Consider the following 12440-nt stretch of genomic DNA (forward strand, 5'->3'; position numbering starts at 1 on the left):
CACATGATAGAAGAAAATATTTTTGTTTATATTAATTTGCAAACCCTAACAAATTCAATTACAAAATGCGTAAGAATCTTCCAAACAACATAGAGAGGGTTTTTTTTTTTTTCTTAATTTACAAGGATGCTTAGTATTTTTAAGTATGCATATTTATTTTATAGTTGTGTAAAATATTATCTCTATCTCTGATTATATCCTTCATCAAATAGGGACATGGAAAGAAATTGTAAGTACTCCAACAAAACTAATTACAGTTACGTATTGTTCTATTTCATTTGTTTCCATATTTAATTGTTGATTTTTTATTATAAAATTTATCCAATATAATTTTAGAAACAAAACAACATGAAATAAGGGGAAAAACAAAATTAATGATTGAATAAAATATGTGAATTAACGTTAAACAAGAATTAACCAAATCTATATAAGGATTATAAATATAAAGTCTCCCCATGCTATTTCCTCCCCACAATCTCTCAAACAAGCATAAAATTGAAATCGTAAATTTTAACTTATTATATTCATTCAACTTAAGTATTTCAAGTTTTTTTTTTTATTTACGTGTTGAGTTGATAAATGATCAAAGAAAATTATATATGTATATCAACCTTTCTTTAGTACATACGACTTAACTATAGGTACAATACCTAAGTATAGATATTTATCAATATCAAAACATTAAAAAATTAGAGAAAATTTTTTGAAATAATATTTTAACGTATTATACACTTATTGAAATATTACGTAAACATACTGTTTCAGGAGTTACCCAAACCATATAGAAAATTATTATTAAAATATTTAAAATGTCATTAACCAAATATAATAGATATTTAAAAAATAATTGAACAACGTGAGAAAAATAGGTAGTACTTTTTTTAAGACAAAAATAATAATAATAAAAATAATAAACATTCAGAAACTAGACGAAATTTTATAAAATAACAAAAAAAAACACCTATTATGTCAATGTAACCTCCCTTTAAAATATTGGTAACAGTTTGACCATGTTTAAAATTATTATCCTAAGATAAAACATTTAAAATCATTGACCACGCTAAGACATTGATAAGGTCATCCGGTCTCGATGAAAGAAGTGTTATGCGGAACGTGGTTCCTACTAATTGATTGCATTACTACAACTTAGTAAATACCATTAAAGAAAATGCAATTTTTCATTCTCATTTACCTTAACGAGACTTATAAATAAGTTGTTAACTTAAATAATGACAACTGTATTTCTATTGTTTTTTAGTATAACAAGTGAGGATGGAGGAATTCAAACTCACAATCTGCCTGTTAGAGGTAGGTATCAATGATGGCGGAACTAAACTCATATTTAACTATATTTCTATGTTTACCTTATGTAATAGTTATTCATTAACATAAATTGATGATTGACCTAGATATTAATTAAGACTTAACCCTTCTCAATTAGTTAAGACACGACCTCTTATTTTTTGAGTTTTTATGTACCTCTTGATTTCTATTATATTAATCCTTTTTATTATATTTTTATAAGATAAATGGTTGGACTTCTAAATTATCTTCTTTGAATTGACCCTGTTCAAGTCTAACACTTTTTAATTTTGGTTGCTATAATAATTTTTTGTAATTTTTTCATAGTATTTTTTCTTTTTTTCGTACAATTTGGGATTGAATCTTTGTCTTTTGAAGGTAAGAACATTTAGCTCGTTAATTTAGTTCTATTACGCCATATATTTAAATGAAATTTTCAAAATAAAAAGGGAGAGAAGCTGGAGATTGGAAAAATAAAAACATTTTAAAATTGAAAAAAAAAGAGAGAGAAGGACTAAAAATATATATATTAAAATTGGAAACAAATAAAGAAATCTATCTAATAGTACGATTTTAATTATTAAAAGCACCAGTGGTCTAGTGGTACAATAGTACCCTGCCACGGTACAGACCCGGGTTCGATTCCCGGCTGGTGCAGAAATTTGATGATATGCTGCCGTGAAGAAATCTGTGCCGTCCGTGATCGAGGGTCGATTACAACCGTCTGATGCCAGACGAAAGATTTGGCGCAACCGAGCAGGATTTTTCTTTTCGTTTTAATTTTTTTAAAAAATGTTATTATTTATTAAAGTGTAAAGTCATTGTTTAACAAAATGTCGTTGTAGTATAGTCGTGAGTATTCCCGCCTGTCACCCGGGTTACTCGGGTTCGATCCCCGGCAACGGCGATATTTCTTTTAATTTTTCAACATTTTCTCCTATCATTCATTTTAGTCTACGTATTTTGGTCTATGTAATTTTAAAAGGTTTATTTTGATCCTGTACTTTTAAAAATTGATCATTTTCGTCCATATTTGTAAAATTTTAATGCAAATTTTACACATAACGGTAACTTTTTAATATAAAGTAATGTTTACATTTTAAAAAATATATTAATTGTAATATCATGTCAAAATTGTGATAGAAAAAATGAGATTAAAAATAAAATAAAATGACAAAAATAATCACTTTAAGTACAGAAACCAAAATGAACATTTTCAAAATATCTTGAATAAAATGAATCAAAGTTGAAAATGCGGACCAAAATTAAGGGTATGCGGGTTCAAACCTCCGACTTTTAGAGGAGGAATCGATGTGAATTACCGCTCAGCTAAATTCATATTAGCATGTTTTTGCATTATTTTGTTTCGTTTTTTTATGATTTCATGAAACAGAAGCAGAAGCAGAAGCTTAAGCAAGGTTTCTTTAATTTCTTCCCTAGCACTACTAGAAATTTGGGATTTTGTGATGGTACTAAACAGTAAAATACTGTTCAACATTATTTAAATACGTCCCGAAAGATAGAAAACGCTTTTTTGGAGGGAAAAAGCGGGGAGTTCCGAATTTTCGGCCTTTCGTTACGCTTTTTTTCCGTCAAGGAAAACTTGAGGAGCGTTTTGGCGGGAAAAGACAGAGTGGTCCGGATTGTCGTTTTTCCGTGACGAATTTTTTCCGTCACGATAAGTTGCCCAAAACTTATTTTACATGACGTCTAAAAAACATTACGAAATACTTGAGGCGCGTTTTTGGCAGGAAAAGACAGAGTTTTTCGGATTGGCGGCTTTTTCATAACGCGTAGAAAACATCACGGAATATTATTTTCGCGACGTTTTAGAATCGTCACTAAAAGTTGCTTTTCTTGATGAAGTCAATTTTCCATGAATTTTTTTTTATCAATCCAAAAAGATCTAAATAACACTTACATTTTCAATACAATGGATTGCAATTTGATATTGCAAATCTTAAGAAAGATAAAATACAAATGCTTGTCGAAATTTGTAAATTACAAAACTGGAGACAAAAAATAAAGAAATTAACTTATAGAAATTTTAAGTTAATTTGTTGGAATTTAAGTTAAGAAAACATAAAAGCCTAAAAGCTTAAAATTTATTCGAAATTTTGCACTCATAATATTATATTACTATTGAGGGCCAAGTAATCGCAATTTTTTTTTACTCTTTAATTTTACCTATATATTTTAATATCCAAAATTTTCATAGTTTTTTTTCCTTCCATCCAAAAAGATTTAATGGATGCTTATATATTACAAATCTTGAAAAAAAAAAATGAAATTGTGTTTGGAGTATGTAAATTTCAAAATATAGAGGAAAAATAGAGGAAAAATTTATAATTAACTAAAACATCTTTTAAATTCATTTTTTGGAATTTAAAAATTATTTTGTAATAATATCTAAAGAATTACATGCTTTCTCATCGGTAAACAATTCTCAAAACCTACTAAATCCCTCTTTATCCTTTCTTTTACTTCTTCCCTTCTCCTTTTGCTTCAACCGCCCCTCCCCCAACCCTCGTCTTCTTCTTCTCCGGCGGCGTACTCCTCAGGCGACCTTAGACTGCAGCGACAACGACAGCAGTACCCACGGCGGTGTGTTTGGTTCAGCGGCAACATCTCCTCGCTCTCATTACGTCGGTCCACGGCAGAACGACGTCCAAGAACGACGGCGTTAGCAGCGACCGACGTCGAGTAGTGGCGCGACTCCCTGCAGCTCTTCGGTGCGCCGGCTTCGAGCAAGACCCATGAATGGTGCCGCTGACCACCACTGTTGTTCGTCAATCTTCCGGTACAACCCCTTTCTATCTTTCCTTAATTAAACATATAGGGCTTGACATTTAGTTTATGTTGGTACGTTTATGAAAGTATTTTGTTGTATTGGGAGATGTGGTAAAATTGTTTTGTGATGTAGAAACTTGTTGGCTATGCTAAGTGTGTTACTAGATTTGAGAATGAACATTGTTGCACTGTTGTTGTGTGGAAAGTGTATCATGAGTTTGCAAGCACGATATGTATAACCTTGTTGGCTATGCTAAGTTTGTTAGTGGGTTTCGGTTGGGATCTGCTTATTCTATAAACCTTAATCGTTCAATGTTGCGATTCATTTTTGTTTAAAGCATGCTGGCGTTGTTCTGGTTTAATGTTTGTAATGATCCCATGAAATCTTGATGTTCAGACAATAAAGCTTGTTTGGAACATGGATACTGGATTTCTTTCTTTAAGTTTAAAGCATGCTAAATCTTGACATTGTTTGACTTTTTTTCTTTATTAATGATGTAGCCTTGGTAATAAACTTTTGGAATTTAATATTCACAAGTTGTGTTTTCTATGCTATGAACGTCTTATTGATCTTCGGTCGTCAACATTTTAGTAGTGAAATGGATAAGTCATGGATGAAGAAAAATAGATTATCCAAAGAGTACGAAGTGGGAGTTGAAACATTCATTGAATTTGGGTTGAGTCATGCCAATGATTCTAATTCCATCTGATGTCCTTGTTTGAAGTGTGGGAATCTTGTATGCAAGGACATAGCAACCGTTAGATATCATTTATATTCAAATGGTATTGAACAAAGTAATAGGGTACGATTTTGGCACTGTGAAGACTTAGGAAATATCACGGTCGAACAAACATAAAATAATGATGCACTCGAGAGTGATGAAGATGATCTCGACTTTTTTGAGGTGGATGACTTGGTTCAATCTGTTCGGGATGAATTCTCTGATGTACCACAATAATTTGAAACTATGTTTCATAATGCTAAGAAGCCGTTGTACCCCGGGTGAGGAAAGTTTACAAAAGTATTAACTCTTGTGAGATTATACAATTTGAAGGTGAGATTTGGGTAGAGTAACTCAAGTTTTTCTGAACTTCTGTCCATAATAAGTGATATATTACCAGACCCTAATGAAATGCCGAATTCTATGTACGAAGCAAAGAAAACGTTGCCCTTAGGTTGAGTTACGAAAAAATTGATGCATGCCCAAACAATTGTTGCTTGTATAGAAAGGAGTACGCAGATATGACTAAATGTCCTAAGTGTAATTCGTCAAGATGGAAAACACATAAGAATTCAACGAAGGAGAAAGAAGGAGTTTCTGCTAAGCAAGTGTGGTACTTTCCAATTATTCAAAGGTTTATAAGATTGTTCAGGTATTCAGGTAATGCAAAGAATCTAGTTTGGCACGCGACAGATAGGAAAATGGATGGGATTGTGTGACATCCGGCAACTCTCCGTCATGGAGGTTGATTGATCATATTTCACCAACTTTTGGTTCGGAACCAAGGAATCTTCGCTTAGGTTTATCAACTGATAGGGTGAGTCCATATGGTGAAAGGAGTAGTACATACAGTTGTTGGTCTGTAATAACAACCATATATAACCTTCCACCATGACTATGCATGGGAGGAAATTTCTAATGCTTACCATGTTGATCTCAGGCCCGAATCAACCCAGCTATGATATTAATACATATTAGCCCCTCTAGTTGATGACCTAAAACTCATGTGGGAATATGAAGTGGAATATTTTGATGCATATAGACAAGAAACCATTAGACTAAAGGCTATTATGTGGACCATCAATGATTTTCCTGCATATGGTAATTTGTGCGGCTGTAGTGTTAAGGGTTATAAAACTTGCTCGATATGTGGGGAGAACACCACTTCAATTAGATTGGCACACGGGAAAAAGAATGCATATATGGGTCACAAAAGATTTTTGCCAAGACATCATCCTTACAGAAAACAGAAAAAGGCGTTCGATGGTAAGAAAGATCTTAAAGTTGCTCCAACGCCATTGTCAGGGGAGGATATTTTTGGAATATTAAATGACATTGACTTCCCAAACAAGTATTAGAAGAGAAGATCTGTATTTTTTGATCTCCCCTACTGGAAAAAATTGCACGTTAGACATTGTCTGAACCTAATGCATATCGAGAAGAATGTGTGCATGAACATTGTAGGAACATTACTTGATATATCAGGAAAAAGTAAGAATGAAATAAATGCTAGACTTGATCTTGTTGACATAAATATTAGACCAAAACTGGCACCCCAATTCCGAGGAAAAAGAACATACTTACCTCCAGCACGTTACACATTGTCTAAGGAGGAGAAACAATGTTTGTACGACTTTATCTAAAATCAAGGTACCGGAAGGGTATTCTTCAAATATCAGTACTCTTGTATCAGTAGATGATGTCAAACTTAAGGGGTTTAAATCGTATGACTGTCACGTTCTCATGCAACAACTTCTTCCAGTTGCTCTGCGTTCAGTGCTCCCTAAGGATGTGCGCTATGCCATAACAAGATTCTGTTTCTTCTTTAATAGAGTATGCTCGAAGGAGTTGAATGTGTCCGAACTAGATCAACTACAAAATGATGTTGTCGTAACCTTATGTCAACTGAAGAAGTACTTCCCACCGTCTTTCTTTATAGTAATGGTGCATCTTACTATTCATATTATTAGAGAAATTAAACTGTGTGGGCCTATATACCTACGATGGATGTATCCATTCAAATGATACATAAAAGTGTTGAAAGGCTATGTCCATAATAGAACTCGACCTGAAGGTAGTATTGCCCAAGCGTACATAGTTGAGGAAGCCGTGGAATTCTGTACCGAGTTCTTATCTGGACTAGCACCAGTTGAGCTAGGCTCACTTTGCAGGAGAGAAGAATCACTTATTGATAGACCTCTATCAGCTGGATGTTACGTGAGGCCTATTGTACAACATCTCAAACAAGCTCATCTTTACGTGTTGGAGAACACTAATGTTGTACAACCATATATAAGGTAATCCTTCTTTGTAAATGGTTTATATCATTTATTACATTAGTATATACTTCTTTGCGCAGACTGATGATTAACACGTAGTCATCATATGAAGTTTCTAAAATTGAAATATCCAAGTAGAGCGACGAATGAAAAGTGGTTGTAGGATGAACACAATCGATCATTTGGTTCTTGGATCCGTAAGGAGGTAATCAAATAATTTTAATGGTTTTTCCAAATACATTCATACGGAACGAAATTGGAATTTAATAGGTTTTACATGTTTGTACAATAGGTTATGGACGAATTGCGTAATGGTAAAAATATTTCGGAGACTTTAAGATGGATAGCACATGGCCCCAATCCAGATGTTCTGACTTATGAGGGTTATAAGGTCAATGGATGTTGCTACAACACTAAATCTCGTGACTCTACTAGAACTGTTCAGAATAGTGGAATTAGTTTGGTTGCTACAACCATGCAAGTGTCTAGTGCGAAGGACAAGAACCCTATTGTTGCAGACATGACGTTCTTTCGAGTCATTCAAGAAATATGGGAAATTAGCTAAAACAAATTCAAAATTCCATTATTCAGATGTGATTGGGTGAATAGTCGAAATGGTGTCCGGACAGATGAACTTGGATTCACTTTGGTTGTCTTGAGTCGTATTGGCCATACATCTGACTCATTTATTATAGCCTCACAATGTAGACATGTTTTCTATGTAGAAGATCTAGCAGGTGTAAAATGGTCTATCGTTATTAGACCTCTGCAAAGGGATGTACATTATGCAGGTTTGAATGATGAGCTTGGAGATACTTCGCTACATTGTCCTCCAACGTCGATTCGGACACCCTCCTGTGATGAAGACATTTTTGACTGACAACATAGAGGAGGAGATTGTAACACCAATGATGTTCCTATCACCCGTACTATTTAATATGAACCATACTATGCTTGGATACGTACTATGATTTTGTTTGTAATTTGAAATGCTTGTACTAATCTTCATATATGATATTTTCATGAGTTAAGTCATTCCTAAGTAGTTTCATTACTATTTTCTAGATGTAATGCTAAAAACGATGCGATTTAATGATTGTGCTTTGCTATACATATTCAATGCTTGACCTAATCTTGTTTAAGTATATATTGTCAAACAATTTGAAACAGATGGAGGAAAAGGCCAAGTCAATTGAAGATAGTAAGCAGTCTGCCAGTGAGAATGTAAAAGTAGAGTCCAGTAAACGAAATACTCGTGGACGTACTCGGATGCACGATATCACACGTGCGAGTAGTGAAGGAAAGAAGAAAGTAATTCAATACAATGAAGAAGGGCAACCAATAGGTAAGAATGAGCATAAGTTGAGCAGCTGGATTGGGACGTGCATTCGCCACCATGTCCCAATAATATATGACAATTGGAAGCTGGTTCCGACAGAGACCAAAGATAATATATATGAGTTGGTTCAGGTACACTTAAGTTTAAAGCACAATATCGTTATTTCAGTGAGACAGTGATCTTATCTATTTAATTATGATTGACAAAATAGGGTGGATTTGTTGTTGATCGGAGGGCGAAGAAAGATATCTTGAACTGTGCCGGTAATTTATTTCGTAAATATAAGTGGAGGTTGACTTCCACCTACATAAACCCTTATCGCGATGATCCGACGAAGTTGAAGGTGGTTCCGAAGGATGAATCCCATATTCCACAACAATACCGGGACCAGTTTGTCCAGTCTAGACTTAGTACGGAATTCCAGGTACTCATTATGGTGATGATACATACTAGTACTTTTGGTTCAATGTATATAGACAAATGCATCTAATACTGATATGAATTTTTGCATTATTATAAAGGCTTTAAGTGTACGGGATAGAGAATTCCGGGGAATGCATGTATACAACCACAGGTTGTCACGAAAGGGGTACGCGAATCTCTCCGAAGAATTGGTAAGATACACCAGAGATATACCTAGTAAATCAGATATCATATGTTTTGATGATCTTTTAAGTCGTATTCACTAAGTTTGCCTAACTTTGTATACAGAAAAATTCCCAATGTGAGGAAGACCCGAGGGATCGAGGCATGTTATGGAAGAAAGCGCGTATGGACAAAGATGGAAATATTAGGGAAGAATGTACTAGAGTCGTAGTCGAACGCATGGTACGTATCGAGGTATGAGTATTTTGGTAAACGGATTCATCTTTTACTTATTGGAATCTCATTCTACAAATGTAGGGGGAGATAAAAGTTACACAAGGTGAGGATGATAGTAACAACTCTCTAGGAGAAGATGCACTATCACTTGCTTTGGGTACCCGAGACCGTCCTGGACGACTTACAGGTGTGGGTAGGTATATAACGAAGACTCAGTACTATCATAAACCAACGAAACGGTCAACTTCTAAGTTGGAAGAGGAGAAGGTTTGTTCGAAACTCGAAGATAGGTACGCTAGAAGGATTAAGGAGTTGGAAGATGAATTGGCGAAATATAAACAAAATGTTTCGATACTAAGTGATAGTAAGTTGCAAAAGACAATGGAACGAGAAAAAGAAGAGAAGATGAAGGAAAGAGAAACAGGAGAGGAGGACAGTAAGGAGGGAGAAAAAACAGAGAATATAAAGGAAATAGAAACAGGAGAAAAAGAAGTTAAGATAAAGGAAGAAGAAATAAGAGGGCAGACTGCGGAAGGAGGAAAAGGAGATGACGTTATTGAAGTGGAGACATGTCATGAAGAGGTAAGATTGTTATTTAGCTTATTTGTTCTTATCCTTTCGACACATGGCTAATTTGGGCGACTTAATCGTTTTTTTGTAGGCAACTAGTAATGTTTAGAAAAATGTGTCCCTTAAGGTAATACACCAATTTTATTACTTGAACTATTATGGAAGTAACATTATTGACTTATTGCTGTGGATGACATGAATACTAGGATGGAGATTCTTGTCAATTGTCGTTCGGGTCAAGATACAACGTCGTGGCATTAGGAACGATATTCGAATGCAACTTGGAAGGAGGCAATGTGAAGGTATCAATAGATGTGGTGTTCCAGAATGATTGCCCTTTGCCTATTCCATCTAACAGAGGGTCAAACCTACTAGCTCAAGAGTTAGGTTCGCACATATTATGGCCGGGACACCTCATTGCCATCAATGAAAAAGGGGTAACATAGTGTAAAATAATTTAAGTACTATGTCCCTTTTTGTAGTGTAAGACTAACTTCAATTCCTTCAACAAAGTAGGAGGTTGCAACCAGAGAGGAGGTGCTTCATCTGTACCTGTTCGAACATGATGGAACGACCCCAATTGCTCTGTGATTCCTGCTTCGTGAGATGATGATGTGTAAATCTCAGGTAAAATTGCCAGTCACTGATGACGTGTTCGGATGTAAATGCATCTGTAAAGTATGGACAGACGTTGTACAAACCTTTTATGAGATGAAGCCAATAACTGATCCATGCATAGATGCGTATACATGTAAGTGACATGACTTCTAATGAAATCACCAATACGATAACATCGTCATATGGCTAATGTTTGACTTTTATTTGTTTTCTAAATAGTTATACAAGAAGTTGGTGAAGCAAGATGCATCTCATATGTACAAATTTCTTGATGCTGGATCAATATCGACATCCAATCTTTCAAAAGAAGCACGTTCGGAGAATTTGATAAAACAACTTCTGCAAATGGAGTCGGGTCAATTGCTTCTTGCTCCTTACAACAGTGGGTAAGTCCTTTTCATTTCTAAAGGTATTATGGTATGTATGTTAATTTAAATGATTTTCTCATTTCTTTTGAATGCATAGATCTCATTGGATATTGATAGTCATTGTTTACTCCAATACCATGGTGTATTCAATAAACCCTTTAAGAAATCATTTCGACAATGATATAATGGATGTCGTCAACCGGTATGTAGAAGTAATGTAGTGATTATGAGCTTAAGTTCAATCGATTTATAAACTTCTTGTCCATCACTTCTCAGGGCTTTCAATAAATGCGACAAAGTCAAGGTGCAATGGAAGTGTGTAAAGGTACGAGATGATGTTCACTCATTAAATGGTTTATAGTTGCTGTTCTATTTATTATCAGATTACTAGCTGCAAAATGCCTTGTTGTATGCATAGTGCCCAAGACAACCTGGATCAACAGAATGTGGGTATTACGTTATGCGATTCATGCGGGCCATAGTAAACCAACAGAGCACTTCGATCCCAGATGTAGTAAGTAATAATTTATTCTGCATGAATGTCAAAACATATGTATATATGCGAACGTCTCGAACTTAATTAATTACTGATTCTATGTATACAGATGAAACTTGAACCAAAAGAGTACACGAAAGAAGACATAAACATGTTGAGAATTGAGTGGGCCGAGTTTGTTGGGTCCTACTTAAGTTTTAGTTAAGATATGTGAAATTACCTTTTTGGGCCGACCATGAACTCATGTTGCATATAATATTCTTTTTTGCTTGCACATTGTTCGAGTTCATGGTTGATGCATTGGTAAAAGACATTTTGTTTAGCATGTTTTTTGGACCGCTGGCTACCTTACACTTTCATGGTCATTTTACCTCACGGTCGACTAAGGGAAAAATTTTGGTGTGAGTTGTTAACTATATCTCTGTTTATTCATTTGAAGGTGTAGTAGTTATAACCGTTCGAGTAATCTGCAATTTGATATTTTCTGGTAGGACTACTTCGTCAGACACACTACTTTGAAATATCTATATTCTTGGTTGGCTTCGTAGCGCAACGCATATGTGGTACTGCATTATTTAAAATTTTGTTTGAATATTATTATTTACGGCAATTTTTTTGAGAAAGCTCATTCTCCTAAGTTGCGTAGTATTGGTTTATATGATAGCAACAATCTTCGCACTGGAACGATAAATTCTAAGGGTTTGAAATGCTTGTCGAATTGCGTCCAAGTGAGCTGAAGCATGTTGTGCCCGTTTCCATCAAAGTTCCATCATAACAAAGGTACGCGAACTTGCTTTTCGTCATCATTCATACTATAGCATTTGAATATTAAATCCTTCTGAATCGAACTTGTTATATGTTGTAACTATAGCTAATTTAGCACTATTATCATATTACTGAGTAAGTTGACAGGGAATACTGAATATTGATTATAGATGAGGCATATACATTTACAATCTCTCTGCTATACTAGCTAGTTTGTGTTATATTGTTTAAGTACATTTTGTACTATGGTGCTGAAGGATATAGAAGAAGTTATTTTGTTATTGTAGCCTCTTCTTATGTTTGGAACTTTATTTGGTCATTTTGTTGGCTATCATATCATATTATTATGTAAGTTTACAAGAGTTTTAT

General features: G+C 34.6%; 1 non-coding gene and 1 pseudogene across 1 annotated transcript; both read left to right on the plus strand.

Moving 5' to 3' along the window:
- Window positions 1-1975: 1975 nt before the first annotated feature.
- Window positions 1976-2062, plus strand: LOC148209176 (small nucleolar RNA snoR114). Its single transcript, XR_015787504.1, has one exon. It is a non-coding gene; the product is annotated as a small nucleolar RNA snoR114 (small nucleolar RNA).
- Window positions 2063-6241: 4179 nt separating this feature from the next.
- On the plus strand, window positions 6242-7973 carry LOC148209177 (uncharacterized; annotated as a pseudogene).
- The last annotated feature ends 4467 nt before the right edge of the window (window positions 7974-12440 follow it).

The sequence above is a fragment of the Momordica charantia genome (genome assembly GCF_013281855.1).
Source record: "Momordica charantia cultivar OHB3-1 chromosome 9 unlocalized genomic scaffold, Mcharantia_2.0 BLBB01000009.1, whole genome shotgun sequence".
Lineage (NCBI taxonomy): Eukaryota > Viridiplantae > Streptophyta > Magnoliopsida > Cucurbitales > Cucurbitaceae > Momordica > Momordica charantia.